Consider the following 25,688-nt stretch of genomic DNA (forward strand, 5'->3'; position numbering starts at 1 on the left):
CTTTTGCGCTTTAAGAAACAATGAACAGGATGCTCTCAGAAAAAAAAACGTGAAAAGACTTACATGAACTGATGCAAAGTGAAATGAGCTGAACCAGAACATTGTACACAGTAACAGCAATGTGGTATGATGATCTAGTATGAATAATTTAGCTATTCTCAGCAATACAATGATCCAAGACAATTCTGTAGGACTTTTGATGAAAGGACTTATGCTGGCCATTTCCAGAGAAAAAACTGGTAGAACCTGAATGCAGATCAAAATTATTTTTTCTTTATTTTTCTTGGGTTTTTTGTGTGTCTATGTTTTCTTTCACAGATTGACTTACATGGAAATGTATTTTGCATGGCTATACATGTATAATCTATGTTAAACTGTATGCCTTCTCAGTGAGGTGGGAAGGGGAGGGAGAGAGAATTTGGAACTCAAAATGTGAAAAAAAGAATGTTAAAATTATTTTTATGTGTAATTGGAAAAAAAATTAAATAAGATTTAAAAAATAAAATAATAAAATGAAATAAAAATTGAACATGGTTTTAAAACCGCTTTCCTAATTATATTCATTTGCCTCTCATTCTTCCAACATCTAAACCCTGACCAAATATTTTGAGAATGCAGCAAATGACTCACCAAACTCTTATGAAGCACCATAAGGACTCAAAAGAATTCAATAAAGTCATCCACCATGGACAAATCAAATGGATGAAGACTACCTATTGCCCAGACTGTGATGCTCGGTAGGTGCACAACCTACAGAGTGGGTTCTTTAATACATATGTCTTGGAGAAACATGGTGAATGAACAGTGGGCCAGGTCTGTAATTGGAACAGGAGGAGATGAGAAGGCTGGATTGCCTTTGAGAAATTGGGCAGCACTTTGAATAAGCCCAAGTTTCTTTCCTAAACCAAGACCTCTCTTTGAATACATACATACGTACATACCTATATACATACATGCATGCATACATCTATACACACACACACACGCACTCTTCTGACAATGGTATTTGACTGAGTCATGGAATAGCATAGTTTCTGATAATTGAAGTTCAAGGATATCCCAAAGGTCAATAGAGAGCCACAAGGTGGGCATAAGTAAGGTAAAACACATTAGTACTAACTAAAATTTATATGAAAGAAGAGTGTAAAGAGCATAAGAAAGTTTTGTGATTAGAAAAGAAGGGGGACCAGCCATATATGGCAACTTATTGGGGAGATATAGGAAATAATACTAGTAAATAGGATTAGCCTTTAAACCTCTAACAAGGAATTTGTTTAAATTTGTTTTTTTAATGCAAAACAAAGCCAAAAAAATCTATACTTTGCTTAAATCAATAAATTGAAAATTCAAGAGAGCTACTTTGTTACTCTATGACCTTTGAAGCACTATTGGGTGCTGTTTTCCCACTAGTTATTAAAATCAGTAATCATGATAATTCCCATCTATATAGTGCTTTAATAAGTTTATACAATACTTTCCTCATAAGTGCCACTTTCCATTACATAGACGGGGAAAGAGACTCAGAGGAGATAGAGGACTTGCCTAGGGTCACAGCTAGTGTCAGAGCCAAAACTTAAGCCCAGAAAGCCAGATTGCAAGCCAGTGCTCTTTCCATTATACCACTAGTGAAGAATACTTCCACTGCCCATATGTGGATTGTCCACCATGACTACTTCAAACTAAGAAGGTAAATTTAGTTTAGTTTAAAAAGCAAATATAAATTACTTTTAGAATAGGCACTAAGACTTTTATAACATGACTCCCTTTCAGTGGTGATAAATGTTTAAGAACCAGTTATCCAAAAACGCAGCACTCATTTTTAAGCTTAAACTATATTATTAACATTTTCTCCATCTCTTTCATAAGTCTAGACAATCATCACAACAATAAGTCAGCCCCTCCTTTTTAGCATTTGCTGATTTCTGAGGTGTAAACGCTCACACTGAAAATTTGACAATTGGCTCAGCTGGCACTAACTGGCTCCTTCATGCTTCTGCTCATTTCTCATGCAGAGTTCAAGAGTTTGACTCCAAAAATGGAACCAAAACACAATTCTTAGGAAATGAGTTCTGTATTAGTTTTGGTAAAAAATGTGGTCTTTGGAATCCTTTGTGACAAATGCACCTCCACACCACTCATCAAAGAAGCCTCAATGCCTCCAGAAGCACTGTGTGCTGACATCATTCTAGATGAGCAAGGCAGGACAGGACCCTGTGTGGACAGGCTGTGGGGGAAAATAGTCAAGGCTACTACTTGGAATTGAAGTGAGATCAACAAGAAATTTACAAGGTTATCATCTAGTTGGAATTAGGCCAAATCACAGCAGGACAAAACAGGCCATTTGATTTCATTCATACAATTGCTTTTGTTGCTGTTGTGATGATCAGAAGTAATGTGGTGTTACAGGAGAGGAAGCAAAGAATCTTGAATCTGTCTCTGCCACTAATTTTCTGTGAGGCTCAAAACAATTCTTTCACCCAGTTTTGAATGTAAAATGTTGGAGATGATGACACCTGACACCTGACAACCTCCATTTAGGGAGCATGGGAACATTCTTGAATTATTTTTTAAAACTTTGTGAGAATCTCATATATTAAGTCAAAATAATAAAGCAAATTCTATGTGTTCAGGGAATGGGATGTCCAGTCACTCATCTATTCTGGTTAAAATAATACAGTTTATAAGATCAAAGACCTGTAGCTAAACAATAGATATGGAAACTGAGGTGAAGGAATGTTAAGTTAGTTGCCCAAGGTTACACAGTTTTTATTTGGGGGGAGTGCTTTTTTTCTTGGTGAGGCAACCGGGGTTAAGTGACTTGCCCAAGGTCACACAGCTAGTAAGTTACAAGTGTCTGAGGCCAGATTTGAACTCAACTTCTCCTGAATCTAAGGCCAGAACTCTGTCTACTGCATCACCTAGATGCCCCGGTTACATAGTTTTTAAATAGCCTAGTGGGGCTTTGAACCTGGAGTCAGTACTCTTTCCAGTGTACCATATTCCCCTCTACAATGGTGAAGCATAATAAGTGCTGCACTTTGACTCAGGAGATGTGAGTTCAAAACCTGCCTCTGATATTTACTAGCTGTATGATCATCAGCAATTTCTTAATTTCTCTGAGCCTCAGTTTCCTCATCCTTAACATGGGGATGATAATATCTATGATATCTACCTCATAGGATATAGTGAGAATAAAATGACAATATATGTAAGGTGATGTATAAATCATAAAGCAATACAGAAGAGTCAGGTACTAGTGTACATATAGATCATATGGGTTACTAATTTTCAAAGAATTAGGCTATAGAAACATGTGGTTAACATTAAAACTCTACAGAACACAATCCAATCTCTGATGATTCAGAAGGCACTGTGGGGATGTTACTGTTATTCTGGGTCACCATTATGAACATCCATTATCATCAAGTTAATGAAGAACTGAAGAACTAGTTATTAGAGCATAGGGCCAGACATATCATATAGGTAGTGAATAACTCCTTGTTGATTGATTGAGAGTTCTTTTGAATAGCATGCTGGAAAACTAAGTTACCTTTAACTAGTAATAAATAAATATTTACTCTACTTCAATTTAAAAGATAAATCAACCCACATTAGTCTCATGGGTAGTCCATGGATACTTTATAGTATTAATATTTATGACTAGATTCTTTCATTTTTGCATTAATATTTAATTTAGTTATAATTCTTTTCTTCTTTATCTCAAGGGCTAGTCCTTTTGATGCTGCTGAGATTTATTTTTTGCAATGGCTTTATGGAGCGGGTGTAAGAAACTGGTGATCTAGTCTCTTGTCTCCCCAAAGTGGTCCATGGACTCATTTGGTCTGAGAATTCTGGGACAGAAAGACATCTTCCTTCTTATACATCCCAAATACTGTCACAGCTACTAGTTTATCTACTCAAACAATATTTTTATTTATGTACATCAAATATGCTACATTTCCAGGGATTTAGCCGAACTTTAAAACAAACACAAAAGCAGTTCAACCTCATTCGGAATTTTACCTGATAGAGATGTTATTATCTTTGGGGTTCTTAAGTCACTATATTTCATTTCAGGTCAAGGCATATGGCCAAATTAGCCTAGTAATTAGATCTAGACTCTTTTCTGAAGCCACGCTGCCTCTTTCTCTTTCCTACGTAAATCCTCCTACTTTTTCGGTTTGGGGAACAGGCAGGGAGTAAGCAGGTAGTACATGGTGAGATTTCCCGTACTAGTTGTCGAGTGAATGTGAGTTCAATATGCCATAATGATTTATCACCATGCAGCTAAATATCACAGCCCTTGATGGGACCCCAACATGCCTGGCTGATTTCATTTGCTGTCCTTTTCCTTCTAATTCAGTGCCCCACCCCCTCCCTTTCTATTATAGAGACGTCTCTGGAAATGAGTTGCTAGTTTGATTTCTTTCTTTTTCCTGCCTACTGTCAGAAACTTCCTGTGATTCTGGAGAGCATCAGACTCAGCTAGCAAGCTACCCTTACAGCATGTCTCCATTGCAGTGAAATCTGCAAGTGAATATTCCTGGTCTGAGGGGGAAAAAAAAAGAAAAAAAGATCCGAGTAGCAGCTTTTTCCATTTTCAAATCATTTGTTGCTCTCTCCTTCCTGCCTCCAATTTGACTTTGGGGCATAAGCAATGTTCATTCAGGGGTGGCTCCTACAGGGATTTAGGAAAATAGTTTGCACCAAAAGCTTCTGAGTTGAATGTCTTTGCCTACCTGAGAATCTTCACTAAGCTTTTTCCCTACACATCTACCCTGCTCCTCTGGGGCTTTCTCTGAAACAGCTGTGCTTTCTTGAACTGAGCAACAGTCTCTTCAAGTATCAAGGGCTGAAAATGCACACACACACACACACACACACACACACACACACACACGCACGCGCACACACAGACACACACACACACACCCCATACATACACACCACACACACACATCCATAAGGTCTTGCAGTATCAGGCAGCCCCTTTCCCTCCCCTTCTAGTCAATCACAGGCAAGTTCCAATTCACTGGCCACTGACCAACTCCCATACAGATTAATTAGGGGGTAGGGGAAGCAAAAAAAAAAAAATCAATCCAATTAGCTATTGAATAGTGGCAAAGCATTTAGGTGACTCCTCTCTCATTTTATTCCCTTTTCCCTCTTCCCTCGTAAATCTGTCACTTGGATGATTTTTAAGTCTCACTCAGATCCCAGAACAGTGAGCAGGCATTCTGATTCTTGCTAAGCCCCAACCCAGAAACAAAGTCATTTGTCTGTGGCAGCTCCCAGTTTTTGAGGAGAACCATCCCCTCTTACCTTCACAAAGCCACAATTCTTAAGCGCTGATTAGGGTCTCCAAGGGTCCATTCATTCTGTGTGACATTGAAAGCAGCTTGTTTCAGAGGCAGACAACATAGCAGGGGTGAACCAGGAAAGTCAACCAGTAGTTTCCAGCAGCCAGCGATACCACTGATAACCCCCCCACCACCACAACTAGCACGTGTCCCCTTCCTAATCTAGCCAGCCAAGTGCTGTTTTTCTAGTCGTGACTGAGACTGTTAGGCAACTGTTTCAGTCTTTGGTGAATCCAAATGAAATAGTATGGATGGCTGGTACTATTTGACTGGATTTTTTAAAAAGAGTATTTGTTGAGCTTTTTAACATGCAGTTTGTCTCCTTCTGCAGGGAATTACTCAGTGAGCAGTCCATCACATGACTCACAGCAGCACAATTATATAATTCAAACCTTGGGATTCGAGTTCTGATCCGAAAGCCACCCCAGGGAACAAGGGGTGCACACAACATGCCGAAAACTGAGAATTAACCTCTTGTGAATCCATCAGCAGGTGACTATTTCTAAAGCTCTCTTTCTTTTGCATTTCCTCTGTTGGCCCTCTCCTGCAACCTCACAGTGAAGTTATTGAGGATTTCTCAAGAGAACATCTTAATAGTTCCCTTCAATCCCAAGTATCCATGATTTGAATGAAATTAATGAATTAAGTTTCCCAACTTAAGCTAAAACATTAAATTAATTTTAAAAAAGCCTGATACATTACAATTGCTTAATAAATGTCTATTGACTGACTGATTGGCTGACATATGCTTTGAGGAGTACTAAAAATTAAAAAAAACCAACTCTCTCTTTTGGTGGACAATGGATTGCTTACAATGGTATTTGCAACATGTCTGGGGTGGTGATAGAAAAGGAGTCATCTCAGTGTGTCTTAATTTCTTGGCATTCAGAGGTATCCTTTACACCAAATAACTAGACGGTCAAATTGTGACAATCTTCAATAATTCAAAGATCAGTGTGGGTGCTCCTTCTACCAATGTAGATCATGACCCCCATACTCCATAGCAGATGTTCTCCATGAGTCATTCTGGAAATAGTTCATGATTCATATTCATAATTCAAAGCCATTCATGAAATAATCACTTGGAGATGGATTTCTCCAAACTTAGGTTGGTCCTCAGACGACAGACATATAACATAGAGGTCATTATCAGGCCTGAGCTAGAACCTCTTCAATCTGGAAGATGTGTCAGAGATCATTGAGAGAACCCAGGGTGACCTGGGACATTGGAGTAGGTAGACAGATATATAGTAGGTAGACAGATTGATAAATAAATAGATAGATGATAAATAAATATAATGAACATTTGTTATTTACCATGTCCCAGGTACTGTGCTCAGTAGAACCTTAATATCACATCTTGTGTTATTAAAGAATGAAAACTGAAGAGCATGCCATTAAAAGTCTTATCTTTGGGAGCAGTGTTAGCTCTAATAGCGTAGAAAAAACTTTCCCTCTGAAATGCTCATTTATCTACTCTGTCTATATCTTCTATGTACCGAATCATCTGCACATGTGTCTCCCAACAGAATGTGAGCTTCTTGAAGGCAGGAACTGCTTTTGCCTGTTGCCCAGTGCTTACAGATAAAGAAACTGAGAACCGGAGAGATATATGCAAAGTAGACAGGTAGCAGGTGGGAGAGCTGGGGTTTGAATCCAGAGCCTCTGACTTCAGATCCAATACTTTTCCCACCAGAATGAGCTGCTACATCCATTGCTCCTTAGTTCTTCCCTCTGAAGCCAAGCAAACCAAGTGCAATTCCTATTCTATACTTTCAAATACTTAAAGGCAGCTCTCATGCGGGTACTAATTCTTCTCTTTTCCATGCTAAATATTCACAATTACTTCATGTGATCCTCATATCACATGGTCTCTAGGCCCCCACCATCCTGATTGCCTTTGTCTTGATTTATTCCAGTTTCTCAATATTCTTCTAAAAATGAGGTGCCTGTTGTATCAGGCATTTTTGCAAGATTTCTTTTCTTTGTAACAAGGGAGGGTTTAAGCTGGAGAACAGTGGGAGGGAGTAATAGTACAGAAATAAATATGATGTAGAAAAGTCACTAATAAAATACATTTAAATATATATGTATATATAAAATTAAAGAATAAATAGGGTGTCCAACTACTAGACATATTAATTCAACTGAATCAGAAAGAGAAAGTGAGGCCTTAGGTATAACAAATTTTTCATGACCCTTTCTGCACCAAAAACTTGGAAACTAGGTAGCTATTGATCAGAACATTATGGTATATGAATATAATGGAACATTGTTGAGCTCTAAGAAATGATTAATGTGAGGAATTCAGGGAAACAGGGAAAGTGTTACACAAACTGGTGCAGACCAAGAAGGTAGAGCCAGAATGGTATAACAGTGACTACAGTAATAGAAATGAAGACAACACCAATAAGAAATTGAACTGATTAAGTGTAATGACCAATCTCGGCCCTAAAGAACTAATGCTGAAACATGCCTCCTCTCACTCAGTAGAGATGTGGAGGACTTTAAATGAGGAAAGTGGTATGGGTTATAAGACATGATCTCTGTGTCTGTTGGTTTGGCTCAAATGTTTATCTTTGTTAGAAGGGAAAGTTCAATGGAGGGGAGGGATTTAAGAAATAATTGGAATTTTGAAAGGTAACAATAAAACTCTGAAAAATAATAAAATGGGCTCAAAATTGAAGAAAATAATCCAGATGAACAGGCAGAGTACAGTAGAAGCTTACCTTCCACTTTGATCTTGATGCTATTTTTCCATTAATGTAACCTAAAGTCACATAAGCATTTTTTTTTTAGTACCCACATTACACTGTTGATTCATACTGAATTTGCAGGCCACTAAAACCCTGAATTACCTTCACAGGCATTTGCAACCTGCAGCAATGTAGTTAATTCTTTGAACTTAGATATAGGACTTTTACATTTATTTATACTTTGATGGATACATGAAACAATGAATTCATTCCACTGGTATTGCTATCAATCCATCTATATCTTTTCAACATGGATGATTCTTGTTCATGCTCTTCCCATAAATCATCCATAAATGATCTATCTTAATTTTGATAGAAACTTTGCTCTGGTTTAAAAAAATATTTCATAGCTACCAATGCTGTTCAGCCCTTGATCTTACTACTTAAATGGCCTAATTCCTTTTCTTGTTCTTCGTGATATCTTTTTTGCCACTTCTTGCATATGAGTCATCTTTGTCAATATACTGTAGACTGGTGAAGCCTATTGTACCATTCCATTGTACCATCTGCCATTTTGACTCTTTTGGGGTGAAGAGCATTCTATAATTTATTGCCATGTAGCATTACTTTATATTTATCCCTGATTCATTTAATCTCATTTTATTCAACCTATCATTCTAGTCTGAAGAACAACTTCATGACTTCGGGGAAGTCACTTAACATTCTTGGTCTTAGCTTTTTCAACTATAAAAATGAGGAGAGTAGATTATATTGATTCTGAGATCTCTTCTCATTCTAGATCTAAGATCCTCTGAACTTTCTTTTTTAAAAATACTTTGTATTTTATCATTCATCTTAAAAATATTCATTTAAACTAAGGAGGGACCAATTATTATTCCCACTATACAGATAAAGCAAATAAGGGACAGAAAAGCAAAGCAAAGGCCAAGATCACAGAATCTGTTGTGTACCTGCATACAGTTGATGTCTTGGTTCGCATGTTCAGTTATGGAAGAGAAAATTCAATTTGAGAAACATGAAGGAAATCATGAATGTGTAAGCCTGAATAACAGATTGCTATCTGTTTATATTTCTGCCTCTGGTATAGTAAATAAAATGTGTTGTGGCAGTTACTATGTTGACTATTCCTTTTTTAATGAGCAGAGGGGTAAAATGCAAAATGAGATGGAAAAGGGGAAAAAGCTTCTGAGGAACAGTATAATAATTAAGGATATATAACTTGCACACCCTGTTGACATAACTGCCATTTAGTAATGACCCCAGATTACAGAAACGTTAGTCCCCTGGCTATATTTGGATATTTTTGGCTTGCTATTTACTTATACTGAGTACACACTGGTCTTTCCCTTCTTGGAACATTTGAAAAAATAAATGGCATCTGGTTGGTCTAGGCCTTCTGGAATAACTCAGTGGTGCTCTTTTGAGTGGAGTGGAAAAAATCAAATAAATTTGGAAAGTAAAATGGTACTAAAGAAAGTTTATTAGGGTAAAGAAAAATAAATCTTCTTTATTTTTAAGAATTAAAAAAAAAACCCGCACACTATTGGCACCAACTACATCTAGGTCTCCTAAAGACATATAATAATCATGGCAATACAGTTCACATCTTCATCTTTCACTTCTTCCATTGTATAATAACATTTATTGCATACCTATTGCGATATAGAACTGACTAAGTATATAGGAGTTTATGTATAAGTAGGTGATTTTTTTAAAGTAAAAGAGAAGGCATTTTCTTCCTTTATAGAACTTTTATTATAAATAGGAAAAGAAGGAAAATTTAATATAATATATAATGTATATATAATATGCATGTAAATAATAATATATAGTATATTATAGTATAATATATAAATATATAATATAAAAGATTGCCAATTTGTCTGTAGAAGGGCATTCGTAGAGTAGGCTGCTTGGTATTGTGGAAAGAACCTTGGACTAGGAGTCAGGAGAGTCCAGGATTTGAATCCTGCTTCAGGTAATTACTACCTACCTGACCATAGACAAGGCATTAACTTTTCTGAGACTTCCTCCCCTTATGTATAAAATGAAGTTATAATAATTGTAGTGTTTACTAGATAAGAGTGTTCCAAGTGAGGGAACACATATAAAGAGCTTTATAAACCTCCATGTACTAAATGATAGCTTTGAATGTTACATAGCTGCAATCCTGGGGGTAGGTAGTACTGCACTTGGATAAAATCCTGGCTAACCTGATAAAGCTTCATGGAAGAGATGAATTTTAAATAGAGTTTTGAAGTGGTTTGAGAGGCAGTAGTATGATGTCATGGAAAGTATACTGGCCAGCCATCAGGCGACAATAATAACAGCTGGCACTCCAATGAACTACAGAATCACAGCGTTGAAAGAAACATCAGTGGTTGTATAGGTCAACACAAATCCGAATAAGTATTCCCTCTGCAACACACAATGGTAGCTAGGTGGCATAGTGGATAGTGTGCCAGGCCTGAAATCAGGAAGACTCATCTTAGCTAAGTTCAAATCTGGACTCACACACTTTCTAGATGTATGACCCTAGGCAACTCACTTCACCCTGTTGGCCTCAGTTTCCTCATCTATAAAAGGAGTTAGAGAAGGAAATGGCATACTGCTCCAGCATCTTTGCTAAGAAAATTCCAAATGGGGTCACGAAGAGTCAGACATGACTGAAAAAGATTGAACAACAATAAAATTGAGGCTGAGAGAGATTGACTTAGGATCACACAGCTAGTATATATTTAATGGCAGGAGTCCAACTCATATCTTCCTAATTGCAAGTCCATCTACTCTGCCACCCACTTGCCTCAGAGTCTGTTTAAAAGATCTGCTTATTAGATCAAAGCCATACAATTGAATCTGACATTCAAAGTCCTTCATCAACTACCCTCACCTTACCAGCACAAACTCACTTCTCCCTCCCCAACTCTGTTTGTTCCTATCAGGATGGCTTCCTTTGCATGTTCTTCCTATAACTTTCCCTCTCCATCAAGCTGATTCCTCCCTTTCCTTCCAATCCCCATCCAAGGCTCCTTTCCTCCATGCCATCTCCATTACCACTACCCTCCAATCTAGATGCTCCCCCACCAGCACAGTCTTCTGAGGCCTTGGAATTCTCTGCTCTTTGTTTTCTCTCTGTATGCAAGAAGTAGCCCAAAGATGTAATGAAGGACAAGAAAAGGAGTAAGGCCAGTGAAGTAGTAAGATCAAAAGTTGGTCAGCATTGGTAGCAATGAAATATACATACATACATACATACACACATACACACACACACACACATATATATATGTATATATATATGTATATATATATGTATATATATATGTGTATATATATATACATATATATATACATATATATATACATATATATATATATATATGTATATATATGTAACCAGAACAAAATTTCTATTCAAATTCAGATAGATCCTTTATGGAGAATTTATGGGAAGAGCAAGAACAAGAACAAGAATCATACATCTTGAAAAGATATAGATGGATGGATTGATGCCAAGAGATCTGGCCAAGTCTCAGACCTCTTTGATGGTTCAGATAAAGGAAGTGATGCTGTTTGAATTCCATGGAAGTGATGATTTTCTCACTTTCTGGCTTCCAAACAGGAAAGAATTAGAGAAAAGGAGAGAAAGAGGCTATTATGAGCCATAGAAACATTTGTGCCCTAGGGGTGATACATAGGGGTTAAATTATCATGTTACTGAAGTGGTACCCACTCCAATTTCTTTGCTCATCATCTGTAGTTGCACTCAGAGAGACAAGAGCCCTGACCTCCATGCTAAAAGTATATTGTAAGATTTGTTAATTTGTCAATCTCCTGGAACCACTTTTTTTTCATTTAAGTATATTTTCAATACATTGATTTATCCTTAGCTACTCTTGGCTAACTAAGAGTTTTTGTATAAAAGACCCAATGCCAAAGTCACATTAAGCTTACCATATGTAGCTAAACAGAGGCAGGCCTGTTTCTCTTCTCCCTCTTGGAAGGCTTCTGATATCATAAACAAGAAATGTGTGAGGTCAAAAGAACTCTCTCACAGAGGAAAGGTGGTCATTTTGTGTGGAGTTTACCAGAATGGAGAGGAGGCTGACAGGAAAGGTCTCTGAGGCTTCCAACACAATCTATTATAGAGCAGCCAAGATGTCCCTCTCTGCCAACTCGCTGCTGCTGCCAATCTCAGAAACCATTTTTCAAATCTTGTTTTTGGCCAGCTCAGCACAATGTCAACAAAGCAGTTTTACTCTAGGAAGATAATATAAAAGAGGAGTTTCCCAGAAGCTCAGGCAATTTGCTCCCTCCCTGCAACTTACCCCCTGTAATGACAATACCTAGCACTACTACAGTGCTTTAAGGTTTGCAAAAGACTTCGCAAATTTTGACTCATCCTTACAAAAACCCTGGGAGGCAGGTACTATTATTATTCCCATTTTACAGTTGAGGAAACTGAAGCAGTTAGAAGTCAAGGAACTTGTTCAGGATCACAAAGCTAGCAAATGTCTGAATCAGGATTCCCATTTAGGTTTTCCTGATTCCAGTCCATGTACTCTATCCCCTCTGCTACCTAGTTGCCTGTAAAGAACCACAGCAAGTCCATGGAGAGCTTTAGTTAAGAAATGATCAGTAGTCTCTTCTTGGTTGTGACATAGGTTATCTAGACCACTGTGAGCACCTGGGAAATCTGAAAGAAGAAGCAGTATTTGGAATAATGCTTCCATTTTCTCTTTCTATTGGGCCATTGAAAACGGTATCTGTCAAGGGCTAAAATCCCAAAGAAGCCTCAGGTTGGGATTCTGGGCATGGTTGCAGGTAGGGCATACTCCAACCCCCTAGACAAGTCAATGACCATTCTTTCAGTCTTATAAGGCTATATGAGAAAGTTTGGTAATACCCTCTGCCTTTTCTGATTCTTTTCAAATATCCTTCACTGCTTTTCCTATCCTCAGAGTGCTTGGTGCTTGCCTGATTGTATGGAGTGGGGGAAGGGAGAAGGGAGAAGAAGGAATTGTGAGCAATTAAATTGGTTCCTTTAGAAGTGATCTATGTATTTCATATTTTTCATGCCCTGATTACTGAACATTAATGACATCACAGTAAATTTGTTCATATGCTTGGTATTATGGTCAAATTTATACTCGAGAATATGCTGATAAGAGTTCCATTTTAGGATACAAAGTACTATTACTACTGATGTATCTTCTTTATTTTCTTACTTGTTTGTTTATCAACAGAACTCTCTTCTAGCTCTAAATCTCTGCTCCCATGGTCCTACCTACTGTGGCTCCAACGCTTCCTGGGAAGCCATCCTCACTCATTTTGACCCCTCTAGTATATGGAGTCTTTAAATACTCAGCATCAAATTTTCCTCTTCTAGGAAGACTTTCCCATATAAGTACTCTCCTCATGCATCCTCACAACACACTCCCCAATCACTTATCAATTATTCAGTGAACACTTACACTTTAGTTTGTATTTTGCCTTAGAAAGACAGCTCTGTAATAGTTTGAGATGCTTCCACAATCTACTCCTTTGTTTATTCACTTGTCCAACAAAGACTGATTAAGCACCTTTTGGGTGCTGGGCATTGCTAGATGCTAGATGTTTGTAAATTATTAGTGATTCTAGCATAACTGGTTCTCAGAATCACCAAAGGACATGTGTATCGCTCTGTAAAGGTAGGTGTCGTGTTTTCTGTTTCTGAGAAAATATCTGTACAATGCTTAGCACAGTGCCTAGTACATAGCAGGCTCCTAAGACATACTTATTTCCTTCTCTTCCTTCCTTTTTGTGTCTCCTGATAGTGCCTACCACAATGTGCTCCATACAGTAGGTGCTCAGTAACCCTCACTAACCTTACTACCATAAGCCTCTGGACAGATGGCATTTAAAGATTCTTCACAACCATTCCTTTGCTAAAATGAACATACCGACAAGACACTATGCTCTTTTGCTTTAAGTCAAGAAAGAAATTATTGAAACATCTTGGAGCCAGAACAATTAGACATAGATTTGATAATGAAATGTAAATTACTGTTATAGTTCAGTAGTTTCAGTAGTGTCAGACTCTTCGTGACGCTATTTGGGGTTTTCATGGCAAAGATACTGGAGCGGTTTGCTGTTTCCTTCTCCAGCTCATTTTACAGATAAGAAAACTGAAGCAAACCGGTTAAGTGACTTGGCCAGGGTCACATAGCTAGTAAGTGTCTGAGGCCAAATTTGAACTCAGATCTTCCTGACTCCAGGCCCTGTGTGTTATCCACTGTGCCACCTAGCTGCAGCAATTTAAATATCTATTTGGAGGAGAATACCTTGCTTCTTAGATTTATTAGATTTTTCTTAAATCCAAGATCTTACCTGCCCTTTTGCTATCACTCCCTAGTTCTCAAAAAAAGGAGGAAAAAAGTCATCATAACATTATAGAAAAGTTCTTTCCATCCCAGTCCCTTGCTGGGATGCACCTCTAAGGCAGGATGAGATTAGAGCTGCCACTAGCCTTTGTCATTGGCATATTTCAACTTCTTTCTCCTGCTTTTCTCCTGTTAGTACCCCTCTGAGATAATATCTCTCAACCTTTTGTGCTAATAGGTGCAATCATGCAACATTGTTTCAGACAATCTAATCAATCTTTTCTGCCTGTGCCAGTGTGCAAATATGCAGCCATCTGCCTGGTGCCCCTGAGGTTCTAGAACAGGGGCCTTGTCATTTGCCTCAACTACACATGCTCATCCCAGCAGTCATACCTGCTGAATGCTGCAGCATCCATAGGCCAGTAAAATGAATGCACAGCATGACCCACTTTGTCTAAGAGTCTGCAGGGCAGCCTATGTTAGCTATTCCTTTAGCCAAATTCAGAGTATCTTTTTCTGGCCAAGAGTCCCCACAGTACTTTGAGAACTATTTCTCATTCACAGGTGGGAAGTTGGAGTAGGAAGAAGGCTGAGAAGGAGAAAAAAGATAAGGAGAATTTGGCCTTGACTTTTAGATACTTATTCAAAGATAACTGATGGTAGATTATTGAGTGTTGGGGTTGATGGAATCTTAAAGGTCACTAGTCCAATGCTCTCACTTCACAATGGAGGAAAAAGAAGTATGAAGATGAAGTGACTTGCCCATGGTCACATAAATTAGTGGCAGAGCTAAACCCAGCATGAGGATCTCCTAACTGTATCAAATTCCCTCTAAGAAGAACCTTAGGTCTACAAAGCACTCCCCACACCCACAAAAAAAGATACCATGAAGTAGGTGGTGCAAATACTATTACCTCCCTTTGAAGATGAAGGGACTGAAATTTTGAGGTAAAATGATGCCCATGGCAAACTGCTAGCTAAGTGTCCAAGCTGGAATAAGAACCAAAGTTTCTAGATCACTTACTGCCTCATTTCTAATATATTATACAGATTAATATAATGTTCTCTTATTCTAAAATTGGTACAGGACCAATGAATAAATCTCACTAGTTTGAATTTTCTTTACATACTTAAAAATAATTTTGTACTTTGCCATGTTTTTCCCCTTCACTAAGCACACATGATATTGATTTTGAATTTCTTCAGGGAACATCTTGAAATGTAATAAGCAATTGTCACTAAGAACCTCTCTCCTGACCAATTAGAATAAACATCAAAAACCCCTAATGCCAGAAAAATACAAATATTCACATAACAAATTTACATTTAGGCAGCAAAAATAATGTGCTTAATGTGCCTTCTTTAAAAAGTACTTTAGCAAAATCAATAGTTTTTGTTTGCACAAGAGTAGCAATGACTGTAGCAATTTTGGTAGCAGCAAAAATCCACTCTCAAGCCAACTATGTAATTCGTTATGTGAAAACAATATAAAAATAATTAAGATAAATTCAGTTGAGTAGGAGGGAAGTCATCAGTTACTGCAGCACTATCTCATGCCCTCTATATTCTGATGTTCTAGAGAGTTGTCTAGGCTGTTACAGTTAAGTATGGTTCTACATTTTGCCAAATTATACAGTCCGAAAGAACAAATTTGAGTCATGTGTAGATTGTGGTTCAGCTTTGCCCCAGTTTGAAAGCTGGTTTTGTCAAATGAAATTTATAACAACTAGTCATAATAATATGATCATAATAGGGCTATTTCCTTGCATTTGAATAGTGCTTTTAAGGTTTCACTGATTTAAACTTGGAAGGGACCTTACAGGCTATCTAGTCTATCCCCTTCATTTTACAGATGAGGAAAACTGAGGCATAGAGAAGGCAGGTGACTTGCCTAAAGTCATACAAGTAACAGAGTGTGGATTTGAACCCAGGTCCTCTAACTCTAAATCCAGCACTTTTTTTTAATTACACAACACATTACAAAGCACACACATGGCACCTTTTGAAAATAGTCAGTGAGTATTACTATTCCCATTTTATTGCTGTGAAAATGAAGGTTTCAGAGATAGCAAGTAACTTGATGAAAGTCACACAGCTAATAAATTATAGTTTTAAGATTCAAATCCAGACCTTCTGACTCTGAGTGCAAATCACCATACCAAGCTTTTGACTCCATTTTGCTGTATATATGTTACAGTCCAAATGAAAATATTTACCTAATACTATCCAGTTGACCTATGACTTTCTGGGGGAGAAATATGGTCTATCCAAATACAGACAAAAATCTTAATCCAAGATTTAAACAAACAAAAAACTTAAGTATATAAACCAAACAAAATCTATGTTTATTGAGTTAAAAAAAACAAATAAGTTTAAAAAATACTGAATTAAACTTTCACCAACGTCTAACTCTTATGCTTTAATATGGTATGAATGTGACATTCTCAAGGAATGTTCCAAGGGATTACAAACTTTGGCAGGTCCTAACAAGCTGGAAAGGATTTGAGTAGAAGCTTAGTATTAGAGTGTATGTCTGCTGTCTAAGGTCCTGTCTAGCTGTTAGGATAGACTCTTGACAAGAGAACTGGCCATTAGATGAGGCTGTTTTTCTGGCAACAGGGATTCTTGAAGACTATTTACTATAGCATGGTGGATTATAATCTGTATTAGCCAAGGACTGGAAGGTGTACCCACACTAATGAGATAGTGGATCATTGAAGGACTGAACTGAAAAATAGTGAATCTACTTTACCAACTTAATTCCTTTAAAGTAACTTGTAAAAGTCAATATAATTATGTTAAGTTTCTCTTTTCCCACTTTTCCCACCTGCCCCCATCATGTTAAAAACTTCTTTTCAACTTTAAAAAGGCAGAAGAGTGTAGTACAGGGGTTCTTAACCTTTTTTTTTTTTTGTCATGGACCATTAAAAACTAAGTTTGTGGACCCCAGATTAGAAATCTCTAGTGGTGGAAAACTGGTTTGGAATCAAAAGAACTGGGTTCAAACCCTGACCCTATCACTGTGTGGTTAGCTGTGTGCCCTTGCATGCCATCTTTGAACTTGAGTTCCCCTCATCAGTAAAATGTGGATGAAATAACACTTTCTCTGTTGTACCATACAAGATTGTGTGTTCTGAAAGTGTTATGGTGAATTGTAAATATTCTACAGATATAAGGTATCATTTTAATTTTATCTTCTGATGTACTTTGCAGTTAGACAGGTTGCTATCATCAGTTTCCAATTAGTAGGTCATATTGCAAAGGGATGAAGGGTAAATATGAATGTCCTCTCTCCCTACATCTCATCTTAGAATCCCCAAATTCTTTCAAAGCTCAGCTCAAGGCATTGTATGCAGAAGCCTTTAATGATCTCCCCTACTGCCACTGCCTTCCTCCATAATGACCACATATCTGCTTTGTATTTGCCTATAGAAAGATGCACATGCTTTCTCCCTCATCTAGAATAGAAACTCTTGGAGGGCAGGGACTATTCTGTTTTTGTATCTTCAGCACCTATATAAGAGGCAATAAGTAAATGCTTGTAGGATTGAATTGGATTGAATATTTTAGTCCAACACTTTCTTCTTTACAAATGATGGCAGCAAAGACTATAGAATTCACCTTCACGTGGCTTGCCCAAGGTCACACAGTCAGTCAGAGGTAAAGAGCCAAGACTAGATGCAATTTTCTTGGCTCCCAGTTGACAATAAATGTATATAATCTTTTACAGGGCTGAATGCATATGATCCCCTGTGCATTAAGGTTGTTTGTTTGCACGACTTTCTTTCTTCCACTCCTGGAATTTCTGTTTAATTACAAACCTTTGCATTTGTCATTGTCTGCTGCTGGGAGCAGGAATGGAGGCAGGGGAATAAAGGAGTAGAGAGAAAAGAAGGGGGTTTGAAACAGTGTATCTTTATTTTACTACAAGATAAAACTCAAAAGCTCTAACAAAGTGATACTCTGTGGACCTCACATTGGGGGGATCTTGCTCCTCTACTACTAACTTGATTTTCAGAAATAAATAACTGCTTCTCCTTCCAATGCCGCCTTTTTGCTATTAAAACCAGCCCAGCCCTTTGTTATCTATCAGTAGAGCAGAGGGTAATGTCTCTTAAAGGGCAGAAGGAAGTCATGCGAGGTAGTGAGGCTATTACAATTGTTTCCAATTAATCCCACACGCAATTTGCTAAGGTTAATATTCCATAAAATGACCTAGAACTTAAATATGCAGAACAGGCATGCTTTACCACCAACATTTTTCTAATATTCTAGTGAAATTGAGTGAATTCAGTCTTGCCTCATTGTCCAAGTCTACTGCTGACTTGTGATATAAGAAAGTCTTAAAGGACTGTACCCTATTCTTCCCTTGTACCTCCCAAAGCACTGTGCCCAATGTGGGGGACACAGAACAGATGTTGCAGAAATACTTACTAATTGATTGTTCACTTTACTATGAAAATTTAAGCACCCCCCCCAAAGGACAGTGCAGTGATGAAGGAAAGCAAGAGGGTTTACAGACTGACATATTGAAAAAAAATTAAAAAAGTTTGGACTAAAAGAATAAGCTAGCTTTGCTAAAGTTTGTCTGAAGAATTACACAAAAACATGAGTGAATGTGGAGCAGTAATTTAGTAAGGCAGTCAAGGTTAAATGACTTGCCCAGGGTCATACAGCTAGTAAGTGTCAAATGTCTGAGGCTAGATTTGGACTCAGAGCCTCCTGCCTCCGTGGCTGATGCTCTGTCCACTGCACTACCTACCTGCCCCAAGCAATAGATTTTTGGACAGTGAGATGAGACTCTGAACTCCCCCATTCTTCTTTCATTCATTCACATCCTCTGGTCACTCTCCCCTGTCTACACTGATGAGTGCAGCTGAGTGAGATAACAGCTGAGTGGGTCTTGAGGTGGTGAAAGGAGTGAGTACTCCTGGCTTTTAGTGTTAGAATTTACTATCAATTGCTGTTTCCTCCTCTTCTAATCAGGTGCAGTCACTTTATTGACTATATCTCCTGCTTATTTTCTGTTCACACCCTGAAAGTAGGTTGTGTCCTGGACAGGGTGTATAAAAGCAGCCCCGGCTGACTCTGAATCTGGGCTTAAGTTTCCAGATCATCTCATGCATATTCTAAATGTTTTGTATTGACTCCTGTCTGTCCCTTGTTCTGCCTGTATTGACCTCTGATTATTACACATCTCTCAAATCCTATTTCACTTCTCTCAATGAGAAAGTATTATTAAATTTTTTTTTTAGGTAATTGGGGTTAAGTGACTTGCTCAGGGTCACACAGCTAGTGCGTGTCAAGTGTTTGGTGTGAGGCTGGATTTGAACTCAGATTCTCCTGACTTGAGGGCCGGTACTCTATCCACTGCACCACCTAGCTGGCCCCTCAATGATCAAATTTAACTGAAAGTTTGGAACAGATGTACTTCGCTAATATCTGGTTCACTTGGTCCAAATAGTCACTGTGCAGTCCTCCCTCTGCTGTCCCCACCCCAGTCTTTTTCAGAAATAGGCTAGAATGGAGAAGGGCAAGAAGGAGTACCTGTAAGTGGAGAGTCATAGGTTTTGAGCTGGAAGGGACCTCAGAAGGCCTCTAGTCCAACCATTTCATTTCACAGGTGAGGAAACTGAGGCACATTGATGTTAAATGACTTGCTCAAGGTCACATAGGTGGTGTCATATGTGAGATTTGATATTTAGGGAAAAAAAGCAGAAAAGGAAAGGGAATATTTATCAGACAGCAGGCTAGGATTATCATTATTTGAAGCTTCTTGAGGGAAGAAACTATTTTGCATTTTGTTTTTGTATCCCCAGTACCTAGCACAGTGATTTGAATACAGTTGGTGCTTAATAAATGCTTTTTGAATTGGGTTAGATTGGGCTCAAAGTAGAGCATGTTGAAAAAATTCCATTGAGTAAAGGAATTCCTTTGCCTTCCTTTTTTGTTGCTTTGTTCTTCATAAACCATCCTGTGCTTCTGTTCACAGATGTGGTTAGCAAGAAAGACACATCACCTCCCTCACAGGAGTGATGCATAGCCTATCAAATAGTCATAAAGTGCCGCCAAACAATGGCTGCCATCAAAGTTGTATTCTCCTTGCACCAGAGAGATTCCTGATGGAGGAGGCAGGAAGCTGGTTAAATATTGCATCCTCCGTACCTGTAATTAATCTGACAGAACACAGGGACACTTCTTGGAGAGGCCCTCAGAATTGATTTCTTTCTTCCTGCACCTGTCAGTGCCTCTGGTGCTGATACAGTACAGGCAGCAGCTGCTCTTCTGTCTGCTTTTGGGAATCTGCCAATCATTCGGCCCGTGTGGCTGCAGCTGCAGCATCATGTACCATGGAAGTGGGTTACCAGCAATATAGAGCTGTCTATCCCCAGCCTAGGAGAATCCATTCATATGCTGACTTGACCTCTGTAGTCTGAGAACCAGGCTATACATTTCTGCATCGCTGATTATCGTGTCCATTAAAAACCCTTCGTGATCTAACCCCCTCCTACATTTCCAGTCTTCTTACACTTTACTCCCCAACATGTACTTTTCAATCCAGTGACACTGGCCTGCTGATGGTTCTACAAATAAGACACTCCATCTCTTAGCTCCAGGCATGTTCTCTGGCTGTCCCCCATGCCTGCAATTCTCTCCTTCACCCCTTCCTTCATTCTGACTACTAACTTTCCTGGCTTCCTTTAAGTCTCAACTAAAACACCACCACTAATAGGAAACCTTCCCCAACCCCTCCTAATTCCAGTGCCTTCCCTCTCTTAATTATCCTTTATTTATTCTGGATATAGCTTGCTTGGAATATATTTGTTTTCATGTTGTTTCTCTCACCTCCCCCCATATTAGATTTTAAACTCTTTGAAGGCAGGGACAATCTTTTGCTTCTTTTTATATCCCCAGTGCTTAGCACAGTACTTGGCACAAAGTAGGTGCTTAATAAATACTGAATAAAATTGAATTACTGAATTACTAATTGCTGGTTATCTAGCATCCCTGCACTGGCTCTAGACTAAGATTTCAGAATATATCCTGAGTCTTAGAAGATGCTTCTCCATCATCTGACTCATCCACCCTTCTAATGGGTAAAATCCACTTTCATTAATTTAAAATAGCAAAAACAAAAATGACCGTCAACAAACTTCCCCTATCAGGTTCTCGATAGACAGTCAAGACTCTTAGTTTTCCTATTCTACTTGTGTACATTCACACCTTCCAGTCACACAAGTGAAGGTACCCTGCTTGTCCATGTTGATTCTTTCCTCATAACTGTTCACGTTAATGAAGTCAGCTGTACGGGAGTCAAATTAACAAGCATTTATTAAGTATTTACTATATATGAGGTCCTATGCTAAGGACTGACAATACCTGGCAACACACTGGATGGTGGGGGAGTGTGTAGTGAGAATGAACGTATGATACCTAGGGCATAAGGCTAGGTAACTGGAGATATGGTGACGCTTTCAACATAACAGGGAGTTTGTTAAAAAAGAGGGAAAAAGTTTGGGGAAAAGATAATGAACTCAGTTTTGGACTAGTTGAGTTTAAGATGTCTATAGGATATTCAGTTTGAAATATCTAAATGGCAGTTGAAGATGTGAGACTGGAGGATAGGAGAGAGTTTAGGACTAGAAAAAGGAACTTTACAATCATCAGTATACAGATGACAAGTGAATCTGTAGAAGCTCATGAGGTCACCAAATTAAATAGTACATAGGGAGGAGAGAAGAGGGTCCAGGACAGGGTGTTTTGTTTGGTGGTCACTCACCATTAGCTAGTGCAATCTGCATAGCATCAGCAAAGTTAAGTAAGTCACTACTCCCTGGCTAGAAGTGGAGGTAAGGGAACAGTTTTTTATGGCAAACTCTCATGTTAAAAGGCCAGGTTTATTTTTCCCGGTACTTCCAGACCAGGGGTGGGGGTTGTCTGTCAATTCTACCTTTGCAATGTCTCTTACAGATCTCCCCCCTTCTCTCTCTCTCTTCTACCCATGACACCACCCTGGTGTAGGCCCTCATCACCTCATGCCTAGACTATTGCAGTGATATTCTGGTTGGCCTTCCTGCTTCAAGCCTCTCCTCATTACAGCCAATTCTTCATTCAGCTATCAAAGTTATCTTTTTCTTTTCTTTGTTTTTTGTTTTTTGTTTTTAGGCAATTGGGGTTAAGTGACTTGCCCAGGGTCACACAGCTAGTGAGTGTCAAGTGTTTGGTCTGAGGCCAGATTTGAAGTCAGTTCCTCCTGATTTCAAGGCCGGTGCTCTATCCACTGCACCACCCAGCTGCCCCCCAAAGTTATCTTTTTCAAGAGCAGGTCTGATCATGTAACCCCCCTTCCTGCTTATTCAATAAACTCCAATGGCTCCCTATTACTCCCAGTATCAAATATAAAATCTCTTTGGATCCATCTACTTTTCCAGTCTTCTTACACTTTATTGCCCTCCTGTACTATAGTGTCCCTGGCCTCCTTGCTGTTCCTCCCACATGATACTCTATCTCTCAACTCCAGGCACTTTCACTGGCTGTCTCCCATGCCCAGAAATTTCCCCCTCCTCATTTCCACCTCCTGGGGTTTCCTTGGTTTCTTTTAAGTCTGAACTGAAGTCCTGCCTCCTCTCAAAATCTTTCCTGGTCTCCCTTAATACAAACAACTATATACAAAAAAAGATATATACAGCATAACCTTGAGGTAATCTCAGAGAGAAAGGACCAGCATTAAGGGAGACCAAGAAAGATTTTGTGTTCTTTGAGAGAGGGACTATTTTTGTCCTTTTTTGGGGTGGGGGTCATATCCCCAATGTTTCGCATGTGCCTGGCACATAGTAAACAGTTAATAAGTGCTTGTTGACTTGATTTTATCTCCTGGTTCAGGGCTCTCTATACCCTAAAAGTGATTCTATCCTTGAGCCAAACAATAGGATTAGAAGGTTATGTATTGGTCAATAAGTTCTTATGTGTAGCCTGCTCTTTTTTCTTCCTATGAGTTTTGTATGCAAGCTTCCATATCACAGATTCTGAAGCCTAATAGATGCCTAGCCTGATTCCTCATTGTGGCTTGGAGGTGTGACCTTAAATTCTTGGAGGTCTTGCTACCAGAGAACAAGGTCTGGCAGGTCCTGTTGAGGTGCAAAGCCTTCAGATCTGGTCCTTGAGATTACTCTGTGTCTATTGTCTGAGGGTAAGTTAAGAAACTGCCCCCTCAGAAGGCTGACCATCTCAGGAAATCAGCTTCTAAGGCACTGGAAAGATCACATCATTGGAGTATGGCACCTAACCCAAGTGCTTTCCATCAGCCTCTGAAGCAATTCTGTCCCTGTAGAATATTTAGCACCCTAATCAGAAACCCTTGGTTTGGTGAAGAAATTGTTTATAAGAGGAATCACTCCAAATAAATGTATTAAGGCTGTACTGAATAAAACATCAACTTCTCCTTGCTTATTGTTATAAAAATGCATCTTTTCAGACTGGAAGCTTAATAAGAATTCTAAAATGATTCACATTCTAGTCAACACCTTTAGGAATTTAAAGAATTGAAGTAACAAGACCCTGAAACAGCAATCATTCTTTAATTAGGCTGCACTTAGAGCCACAGTTTCTAATGTGTGATTTGAGTGGATGCAAACGGGTGTCTTCTTGCAAAGTTGTATAGCACAGGCCAAGAAGTCTTTCAGGTTTGATTGTTAAAGTGTGGATAATTATAACTTAAACCTACTAACTGTCGGGCTCGTGAGAAATGAATCATTTCTTTCTTTCTCCTTCTTATTATAGTTTCTTCTTTAAAAAAAATGCTTCTTTTCTATTTGCACCTACCTAGATTGCTAGGTGCTACCCTGTGACATGTGGCATGGGGGATGCAACACCACTGACTCATAGTGCCTGCATCGTGTAGTAAACAATTACCCAGAGAATTTTATCCTTAGTTGTTAGAGAATGACAAAAGACATCATGAGCACTTAAATAGATATTGCATCATGTAAAACATTTTTATAATCAACACGGTGCCATATTCTGTAACTATGAGTAGGGAGATAGCATCTCTGAATTTTTAATTTGGGAGGGATCACAGTGGCCATTTGGTTCCACCAGCACCTTAACAAGAATATCTGCTACAATTCAGACAATAAATGGTCAGCAAGCCTTTCCTCAAAAACCTTCAGTGTTAGGAAGGGAGGAATTGGAGGAGAAGTCATCATCAGTTGAGATCACGTAACTCATATAATTTTTATCAGGAAATTTTTTTCTTAAGCCTAAATTTGCCTCTTCGCAATTTCCACTCATAGCTCTAGTCCTCTGTGTCCAAGTGGAACAAATCTAATCTCTTTTCTAACATGGTAATCATTTAAATATTTGAAAATAGATACATTTCAGTTTAGTACAATTAAATGTACGTTTATTAGGCACCTGCCATATAGACAAACAATTGAAACAGTCTCTTCCCTCAAGGAACCTTATATACCTCCAGCAGGACATAACATGTATAGTGTAAGAAAAATTGAGGAGGGGGCAGGTAGGGGAAAAAGGGGGAAAAAGAAGAGGGAACAGAGAAAGGGAAAGGGAAGTAGGGAAGGAAAGGGAGAGGAGGAGGGGAGGAAAGGGAGAGAAAGGGGAGATGAAGAGCAGAGGGGAAAGAAGAGTTGGGGTAGAGAGTACAAGAGAAGAAGAGGAAAGTAGGAAAAGAGGGAGGGGAAGGAAGAAGAAAAGGGAGAGGAAGAGGAGAGAGGAAGAGAAAAGAGTAGAAAAAAGTGAGAGGAGAATAGGAGAGGAAATACACAGGGAAGGAGAGTAAGAGGGAGAGGGAGAGCAAAGGGAGAGAAAATTGAGAATCAATATAGAGAATGGAGATCAGTGAAGGTGGCACCTGAGTTGAGTTTTGAAGGAAGATAAGAATTATTGGGGGAGAGGGGGTGTTAATGGCAGGGTGGGGGAGGATATGAGGAGAAAATGTATTCCAAACATTGAGATTGGCTTATATGAATGAACAGAAGCAAGGGATGGAGTATCAAATTTGGGGTATGGCTAGTAGTTCAATGGGGCTAGAATGTGGTTTATGAAGAGGAGTTACTAGATGGAAGCCAGATTATGGAAAGAAATCAAACCAAGGTTTAGGAGTTTGCATTTTATTCTATAGACAGTGGGAAGACAAACAATCAAATAATCAACAAACATTTATTAAGCTTTTACTATGTGTGAGGCCCAGTGCTAAGCAGTGATGATAGAAAGGAAAGCAAAAAAATAAT

General features: G+C 38.7%; 1 protein-coding gene across 4 annotated transcripts in view; it reads right to left on the reverse strand.

Moving 5' to 3' along the window:
• PHACTR1 (phosphatase and actin regulator 1) overlaps nt 1-25,688 on the reverse strand; it is a 655,396-nt gene that overhangs the window by 371,845 nt on the left and 257,863 nt on the right. The window contains exon 1 of one of the 4 annotated variants that reach the window (XM_078153598.1): nt 5,323-5,484. The exons of the other annotated variants lie outside the window; for them this stretch is intronic. The gene's annotated coding sequence lies outside the window, so the exon portion shown is untranslated. Of the gene's footprint in view, nt 1-5,322; nt 5,485-25,688 lie in introns of those variants that run through there. 4 annotated transcript variants of the gene reach the window in all.

Source organism: Phascolarctos cinereus, unplaced genomic scaffold, assembly GCF_003287225.1.
Source record: "Phascolarctos cinereus isolate Bilbo 61053 unplaced genomic scaffold, phaCin_HiC Scaffold_4;HRSCAF=312, whole genome shotgun sequence".
NCBI classification, from domain to species: Eukaryota; Metazoa; Chordata; class Mammalia; order Diprotodontia; family Phascolarctidae; genus Phascolarctos; species Phascolarctos cinereus.